Source organism: Ciona intestinalis, unplaced genomic scaffold (assembly GCF_000224145.3).
Source record: "Ciona intestinalis unplaced genomic scaffold, KH HT001244.1, whole genome shotgun sequence".
NCBI classification, from domain to species: domain Eukaryota; kingdom Metazoa; phylum Chordata; class Ascidiacea; order Phlebobranchia; family Cionidae; genus Ciona; species Ciona intestinalis.
The window spans coordinates 1,888-11,143 of NW_004191565.1; the positions used below are offsets into that span (position 1 = coordinate 1,888).

Sequence of the window (9,256 nt, forward strand, 5' to 3'; positions counted from 1 at the left end):
TGACACACAAACGGTTAATGCAACAGAATAAACATTTTTACCAGAGCTATTCTTAAGTTTACTTCATATTTAGTAGCAACATCGCGTTGCAGGAAAATGGGTGTCGTTATAACAGGGGTGTTCCGTTTCATACACATCATGTCCGTTTACAAATAACCAATGAATCACGAATGATTTAGTTGGATCTTCAGTCTCATTAAGCAGTTATAATGATTCACCCGATATTGCAACTGTTGCTACCGAAATCTGGTTTGTTTATTCAGAAATAAAATACGTTTTGTAGGTGGAAAAACCAATGGCGGGTTGGGGTAAGATGGTTCGTGCTCCCTATTCCATTTTATCGTCACATTTAAAAGTAATAATATCAAAGCATTGTATAATTAAATCCCCACAAACTGAAAAAGTATTGGTATTTTCAACGATTGTCGTTTCAGCTTTAATACGGGAACGAATATTCTAACGATTTAATGCCAGATATAAGTTTTGAATTATTTTAAACAAAAGTATACTTCAATATAAAACTTTTCGGTGCTTTTATTTCATGCACTCAACGTTAGCCCTCTAAACCTACAGTAATATAATTGTAATTTACTTTGTCCTCGCCTGGCGGGATATTGAGTCATTATAACACGGGTGTTCTATTTCATACACCTCAAGCTTACAAGTTCCTATACAATGCAATATTAGAAAAAACACAACTAAATACACATTTTATTTCTGTTTATTGGGTCAACATTTGGTCAAATGACAAGTTCACCTGTATCAAGATAGTATTGAAATAATAAAGTATGAGATAAAATTAAAACACGTCCTCACTAGTGGTTGATTTTTATTGCTCCCACCAGATTACATCTTTTGCCATTTTGTTGCTCCAATGATCCTTTGCAGCTTTTCGCATTAGGCGTTCAGCGTCGGCGGCAACTGACAAAAAATAATGAATGTAATTTATTTATCTTTGCATGGAGGTGCAACGACAGTTGTTTCAACACAGGACATGGCTGATACAGAATATTGAGTTTATAAAATGAAACTTTAACTTACTTTCATCGCCCATCTCAGGAGGAAACTGTGGCTCGGCACCTTTGCGTCTGAAAACATTTATCTTATATTATATGTTGACAAATATTACTAAAAGTAAATACTTCCAATACAGGTTGAAATAAAAAGCTTTTGGAAAATATAGCAAACAACTTTAAATACTTACTCGTTCCAATGGAAGGCCATGGAGACTTGAACCGACATCAAGAGAAGAAGAGCAAAAACAATCTTTCGATCCATTTCGTTGAGATTTGTCTGGAATGCGTTGATGATTATGTGGTCGGTGTGGTCCCTTTTATATTCTCAAACTGCGGTTAATTCCACCGATGATAAGCGGTGAGAACGCCTCCTGTTTCTACTTTATGATTTGAATACTCCAATGCGGAGTGGCGACTGGTGGTTGATGATGTAATCTTTTAAACATCATGAACGTTCAAACTTTAACCGAACGTTAAACGTCTGTGTTTTGTCAAGTGGTTAGTTAACTCTCGAGTTGACCCATCATCATGCAAGGATCAATAAATAAATATGATCAACTAATAATGTCTTGCTGTTGCTACCAGGACGCAATTTTAGAAGTAGGTTTTCCGCCCCGTGAATTGTTAACAAGAGATGTCCAATTACCATTTTCTACATTATTTGCTGGCTTCATGCATTTCGTAATCGCTATCAAGTTAAAATGTTCGTAAGTTAAGTTTTTTTTACTAAACCAATTTAGAGAGTCCCACTGCAGCGATTGAGCAAGAGCAATTTCATTTAAACGTGTTACCATATGACACGTAGGCTCCAACAAAATATGGTAGCATCAGCATCGAACTTTAATTTTCACGCTTAAGAAAATTTGACAATATAGCAAAATTTGCCCAAGTAGAAACTCAGTGTATGTTAACAGTTGTGGTTGAAATGTAACGCTTTTAAATGGACAAAGAAATTTCAATCATGTTTCGCAGTTACTTTTGTGGAACATTTATTTAAAGATTGCGATTAGTACAAAAATTGTTTTAAAACTGTTTATATTCAGACAGCAGTATAACTTTAATGCTGTTTGGAAGAATGTAATTCTAACTTTAGTTGTTTTGCAACGTTATGTTCCTACTCTTCATATAGGAGCGTGTCTTGTTATTAAAGCAGTTTTCACATAACATTACTGATTAACAAGTGTAGTATGTAAATCAGTAGCTTGCACTTCTATAGTTAGAAACGCAAATTGATTCGAAGAGTTGAGGATGTTTTGCCAACGTTGCAAAATCTTTTCAAGGAAGAACTACAACGTTTAAATGCAAATGATTCTACTAAGAAACAACCGAAGTGGAACTAATAAATTTTGATTGACAACGTCAGTATATACTGTTAAAACAAGCTTCTTTCCTAATTTACATACTACACTTGTTGCTGAGTGTTGTTATGTGAAAACTGCATTGAAACAACAAGACACGCTCCTATATGAAGGAGTAGGAACATAACGTTGCAAAACAACCAAAGTTAGAATTACATTCTTGGAAACAGCATTAACATTATACTGCTGTCTGAATATAAACAGTTCTAAAAAGACATTTTTGAAATAATCGCAATCTTTAAATAAATGTTTTACAAAAGTAACTGCAAAACATGATTGAAATTTTATTGTCAATTTAAAAGCATTACATTTTAAACACAAGTGTTAACATACACTGAGTTTCTACTTGGACAAGTTTTGCAATATTGTCAAATTTTATTTAACGTGTAAATTAAAGTTCGATGCTACTACCATATTATGGTTATATGGTAACACGTTTAAATAAAATTGCTCTTGCTTAATCGCCGCAGTTGGATTGTCTAAATTGGTTTAGTAAAAAAAACTTAAGTTAAGAACAGTTTAACTTGATAGCGATTATAAAATGCTTGAAGCCAGCAAATAATGTAGAAAATGGTAATTGGACATCTCTTGTTAACAATTCACGGGGCGGAAAACCTACTTCTAAAACTGCGTCCTGGTAGCAACAGCAAGGCTTTACTAGTTCATCATATTTATTTATTGATCCTTGCATGGTGGGTCATCTCGAGAGTTAACTAACCACTTGCCATAACACAGACGTTTAACGTTCGGTTAAAGTTTGAACGTTCATGATGTTTAAAAGATTACATCATCAACCACCAGTCGCAACTCCGCATTGGAGTATTCAAATTATAAAGTAGAAACAGGAGGCGTTCTCACCGTTTATCATCGGTGGAATTAACCGCGGTTTGAGAATATAAAAAGCGACCACATAATCATCAACGCGACAACGCATTCCAGACAAATCTCAACGAAATGGATCGAAAGATTGTTTTTGCTCTTCTTCTCTTGATGTCAGTTCAAGTCTCCATGGCCTTCCATTGGAACGAGTAAGTATTTAAAGTTGTTTGCTATATTTTCCAAACGGTTTTTTTATTTTAACCTGTATTGGAAGTATTTACTTTTAGTATTATTTGTCAACATATAATATAAGATAAATGTTTTCAGACGCAAAGGTGCCGAGCCACAGTTTCCTCCTGAGATGGGCGATGAAAGTAAGTTAAAGTTTCATTTTATAAACTCAATATTCTGTATCAGCCATGTCCTGTGTTGAAACAACTGTCGTTACACCTCCATGCAAAGATAAATAAATTACATTCATTATTTTTTGTCAGTTGCCGCCGACGCTGAACGCCTAATGCGAAAAGCTGCAAAGGATCATTGGAGCAACAAAATGGCTAAAGATGTAATCTGGTGGGAGCAATAAAAATCAACCACTAGTGAGGACGTGTTTTATTTTTATCTCATACTTTATTATTTCAATACTATCTTGATACAGGTGAACTTGTCATTAGACCAAATGTTGACTCAATAAACGGAAATAAAATGTATATTTAGTTGTGTTTTTTTCTAATATTGCATTGTAGGAACTTGTAAGCTTGAGGTGTATGAAACAGAACACCCGTGTTATAATGACTCATTACCCCGCCAGGCGAAGATAAAGTAAATTACAATTATATTACTGTAGGTTTAGAGAGATAGAGTGTAGGTAAACGAACGAAATAAACCGCACAGAGGAAAATACGCGACCAAAAATAATTTTAAGATATATTCTTGTTTTAATTGGTTCAGAACATACCTGGTAATAGCTCGTTAAAATATTCGTTCTCGTATTGAGCTCGTTAAAAATATTAATGACGACAATCGTTAAAATATTAATGCTCATTTAGAGTTGTTAGGATTTAATTACATAATGCATGGGTTCTTAAACTTGTTTTATGCTTTACCCTTTTAACAAAGATGCTTATCAGATTTACCCCCAATATGTAATATGTCGCTCATTTATTAAAAAGCGAAAACAACTAATTACATCAGTTATATTTAATGCGACGTATGCGCTTGCTTTTTGGCAACGAGTTGTTCAATGTCTTGAGAAGTACTACAATTGGCACAAATTTTCTGTCCCGTCAACTGATGTGGATTTTGATTGGTAGCTCATTTACCCGCTAAATACGAGGAATTTACCCTAGGGGTAAATTTACCCCCAGTTTAAGAAACGCTACAGTTGAGCAAAAAACGAATGTTTAAACTTGATTTTCAAACGTTTAGTATTTTTTCGTGGTATTTATTCCTAACAATAAAATCATTTATTCAACATTAAAACAGATTTTAAACTGTCCTCGTGCAAATCGTTAAATAACTCCTCGTATGCTTTAATATATTTTTGTTAAATTTTTGCCAATTATTAAACGAATGATAGTACTAATTCGTGGTGTCACCTAAAAACCGCCATATGTTTTGATTTTGGAAATATTGGGCAATATGTGTTCATGTGTCCCGTTTTGCCCTCAATTATATAGTAGGATGGGAAAAGATGAGACACTTTTCCTTCCGTTTTCTAGTCCAATTTAGTAGTAAACCAAGAACATAGAAAAAATTATAAAACCGTGTCCTCATGACTTCTATAGACCATTGTTAATTATTTGAAACACGATCAGAATATTTGGATAGTATGCCCTAAAGGTGTCCCGTCTTTCTCCGCCCTACTATACTAAATACTCCAAATGTTGTCGAATTAGTTTTTTTTATCACCAAACTGCTTTTTATATTTATTTGTAAGTTAAATAACATACTCAAACTGCCGTGGTTGAATTTATTTCTGATTGATATTAAAACGTTCATGTGAGTCACGTTTATTAATTATTCAACCTTTGGCCATCATCTTGTTCATTCAACGTTTCCCATCACGCGATCAGCTGTGAATCATGTAAGTGTGAGCATAATGGTAAAAATACCATACAGGACTTTCTATACTTAGAACATAAAAAGTGCAGTACTGTAAAAGGTGGCTATTTAACCGCCGCCGTGGCTCAGTGCATGGTTAGCGCGCCTGATAAAGGGTTGTCGCTGCTGTCAGTCGTCACTAATTGATTGGCAAGTGATAGTCATACAGAAAAAAAGGACTCATACAAAGTTAGACGTTTGGTCAATTGTAGGCCAATACGAGACGAATTATTGAGAACAACCGTGTTAGAAAGACGTATTTCCGCCAGGCAAAGAAAAAGGAAGTTTCACACGTCGTTGACTTTAAAATAATTCACACTTACCGAGTTTGTCACTCCAGTATTTTTCACCTTCGGAATCTTTAACTAAAAAGTAAAATTTGTTTAAATGTAAACAAACTGGTTAATTTACTCTTTGTCTATTTTATAAATATCTTTCCCGATTTTTTTTCTGTTTGAAAATAATTCACATTTAACTGAAATTGTATAATCATAGCCCCGCAAAAATATAATTTATTTTCAGTGTCATTTGGTAATAACAAAAAAAAACAGGATTATGTGACCGTAGCCCTGTAAATAAACCTAAACAAGTTTAATAGAATTTCAGTGCTATAATGGTATCCAACTTGTGCCAATTTTTTCTACTCACGATCCTGCATTTCGCTTTTCATGTCCCAAACCCATCTCCGTCGACGACGCCAATTACTTACGCCGTTGCTGGTATTTGTGAGGAAGAGAAGTCCGATAAGAAGAAATAATAGTGCTGACTTATTCATCTGTAAAGCAAACCAAATAAAAAAGCATCAAACACAATTACGTAGCTCACATTAAACTAATTGTAAACGCATATATAAAGCAACACGTTGCAAAACTCTGCTGCTCGAAAGCCCGTCCCGCTTATATCTGTTTTTACGTGTGATCTTTTTTAAATTACTTCCTCTGTGCAAGATACTGCCACAATGCAATGGCTCAGCAGCGCAATTCACTGTAACGTTTTTCATGATTATTGTATTTTGTTACAGGAAAATAGAAAATACCTAATAATTTCTTGCGTTTGTTGTGCCGTGAGAATGCAAACTAAAACTGAAGAACAATAGTTCGGCTTCACCATGAAGTTCCGTTCCCACTAGTTGCGTTTTGCCAAGTATGTTTCCCATGTTAGTCACTTTAGGCAATCAGGATATTACAGATTATATCTCACATTGTTGTATATCATGGGAACAAAACTCAAATTCTAAATAGTTGCAAAATGGCTGCATAGCGTGACATGTTAGAAACTCACAAAAGCCCTTCGTTCCGATGGTTCTCTAAAGGGTCAATTAAAATTACAGAAAACAGTTTATTTCTTCGTACATTATACCGGCGTTTGCAAAGACCTGTGAAGCTTTTCTGGTGTGAAATACAAATCCTGCTGATTTGGAACATTATTGACCCAATCTTCGGGTCAATGCACTTTAAAACCGACTTCCCCATTGTAGGGGTCGTGTCTACTCGTCCTGTGGGGTAAAATGGGACCGTTTTTGCACATAATGTCGAAATATCCCAATCATGTTTTAAACAATTAACAATGGTATATTTGAGTCGTGAGGATACGGTTTTATAATTTTTTGAATGTTCTTTGTTTACTAACAAAGGCAACGAGAAAATATAATAAAAATGTGTCCCATCTTCCCCCATCGTACTTTACTATTCTTATCATTCTTGGTTCCACATATACACGTCCATGCATTAAGCGTAAAATGAGTTGCTAAACCCAACACTTTACCATATCTCTCAAATGGGTCGAAGGTTATACGATAAATAACCTAAACCTAGATTCAGAACCAGAAACAGCTTACTTTCATTCACTTTGCCACATTGAAATGTTTTATCTCTGCCTAAAATATAAAGCATATTTATATAACCATAGCCCCTTCACCTGAAAGAGCGTTGTTAATTGGTCCGAATTAGTGTTTAGGCTACTGTAATGATATGTTGTAATGATGTGTTCGTATGGTACTTTACTGTTTTATATTTTCATGATCTTTATGTTTTGCGTGAACCGTTGTGTTTTTAAGAGTCGATCGCATGGTTTTGTTAAGTGACATTCGGTTTCCCCTTGGTTGTATTATCGCGTGCACGGGCCGATTGGCAATACAAGATATAAAACGTTACACTACGTTAATTTGATGTGCAGCAATTTGATTAACGTTGGTAGCCCTAACTAAGTGTCGCTGGAGAGTTGTTCCGCTCCGATCTGTTGCGGCGTGCGAGTCTCCTGACGCCGTAAGTTGAACGCTACCCTAAATCTCGTAGGGTCTAATTATAATTGTCCTTTTTGAATATCTATAGCCTCGATTATAAGGACGGCTCAGCCAGTGTTAAGTCTGTGTTGAACAAGACTCGAAAGTATATATTTATTGTAGATTCGTGTTTGAAGGTACATAGATTGCAGCAGTGGGCATGACTACTTAGTTAATCAACTCTGCACGCCTTGTTCAAATAGAATATATAGTAGGGATCGGAGAAGTGGACATTTTTAGCTCAAAATATTCAAATATCCTGATCGAGTTTTACACAATTAACAACGGTCTATGGGAGTCGTGAGATACGGTTTTTTTAATGATTTAATTTTTCGTTGTTTACTACCAAATGGGACGAGAAAATAGAATGATAAGGTGTCCCATCTTCCCCAGCCTACTATTTACAATTATAGAACTACATACGATGAAATGTCATAAAATATCATTTCTGCAGCTGGCTGGAGTTAAAAAGCTGGGTTTATACATTTATTATCTAAATTATATTTTTTATACCTACATTCTTTCAGTTTAAATAAAACACATATCGATGACTTGGCACAACCAAAGGCACTGCCATCCTTTCCACTTCCAGCATCTGTGTCCTAACCACTACCTCGCCTGCCACCTTTTGGCCAACCATCAGCAACTTGATATAAGCAAATAAAGCAAAGCAGAATTCAAGTGTGTGGTTCATGCTGTAGATTTAATATTATAAATTTTTATTCGTGCTGCTCTATACTACCCAGCACTAAAGCTTTACGATTTTGTTTTTACGATTTTCCACGAAAATTTAGCCATCAAGGCTCGTCGCTGCAACCATTGTGGGCGTATGTGTCTTTGGGCAAGACACCAAACGGCAATTGCTGCAACCCAGTGGTAACTAATGTGTTGTCCAAATTATCAGTCATAAAAAAATACTCACCTACAAAGTAACAGACATGGTAACTCGTAAGCTGGCACGAGGTGTATGAACACAGTGTTATAACGACTGTTGTTTTCCGGCCACGCCGAGAATAAAGTAAGTTACATTCATTCCATTCATGCTGGTATACTACGCTGTGTGGTCGCAAGCGTGATTTGCCATATGCTTACTGAATCAGCTATACATTGTGTTCGGATTTAGAAACGTATATCGCTTCTATTGTACAAGTTGTCTTATCAGCGCATTCGTTTTAGCATGGGTGACATGTTTCGTTCTCACCCTCGTTGTTACAACTTGCCACGTATACCTAACGACTTATCACGTATAACTAACAACTTGCCACGCATATGCAACAGCTTGCCACGTATATCTAACAAACTTGCCACGTATATCTAACGACCTGCAATACGTATTGCCGCGCAAATCTAACAACTTGCCACGTACATCTAATGACTTGCCATGCATATCTAACGACTTGCCACGTATATCTAACAACTTACCACGTACATCTAACGACTTGCCACGTATATTCAATACTTGCCACGTATATCTAACGACTTGCCACGTACATCTAACGACTTTCCACGTATAACTAACGACTTGCCACGAATATCTAACGACCTGCCACGTATTTCTAACGACTTGCCACGTATATCTAACGACCTGCCACGTATTTCTAACAACTTGCCACGTATATCCAACGACTTTCCACGTATAACTAACGACTTGCCACGTATATATAACGTCCTGTCGCGTA

General features: G+C 35.8%; 3 long non-coding RNA genes across 3 annotated transcripts; 1 reads left to right on the top strand and 2 right to left on the bottom strand.

The window, feature by feature from the left end:
• Positions 1–705: 705 nt before the first annotated feature.
• Positions 706–1,327, bottom strand: LOC100180037. Its single transcript, XR_182279.4, has 4 exons — positions 1,205–1,327; positions 1,042–1,088; positions 817–921; positions 706–757 (listed from the first exon to the last, which is right to left on the bottom strand). It is a non-coding gene; the product is annotated as an uncharacterized LOC100180037 (long non-coding RNA).
• Positions 1,328–3,281: 1,954 nt separating this feature from the next.
• LOC100177693 lies at positions 3,282–3,903 on the top strand. Its single transcript, XR_182280.4, has 4 exons — positions 3,282–3,402; positions 3,521–3,567; positions 3,688–3,792; positions 3,852–3,903. It is a non-coding gene; the product is annotated as an uncharacterized LOC100177693 (long non-coding RNA).
• Positions 3,904–5,151: 1,248 nt separating this feature from the next.
• On the bottom strand, positions 5,152–6,071 carry LOC104266776. The gene is made up of 3 exons (XR_717711.2): positions 5,945–6,071; positions 5,620–5,661; positions 5,152–5,268 (listed from the first exon to the last, which is right to left on the bottom strand). It is a non-coding gene; the product is annotated as an uncharacterized LOC104266776 (long non-coding RNA).
• Between the last annotated feature and the right edge of the window lie 3,185 nt (positions 6,072–9,256).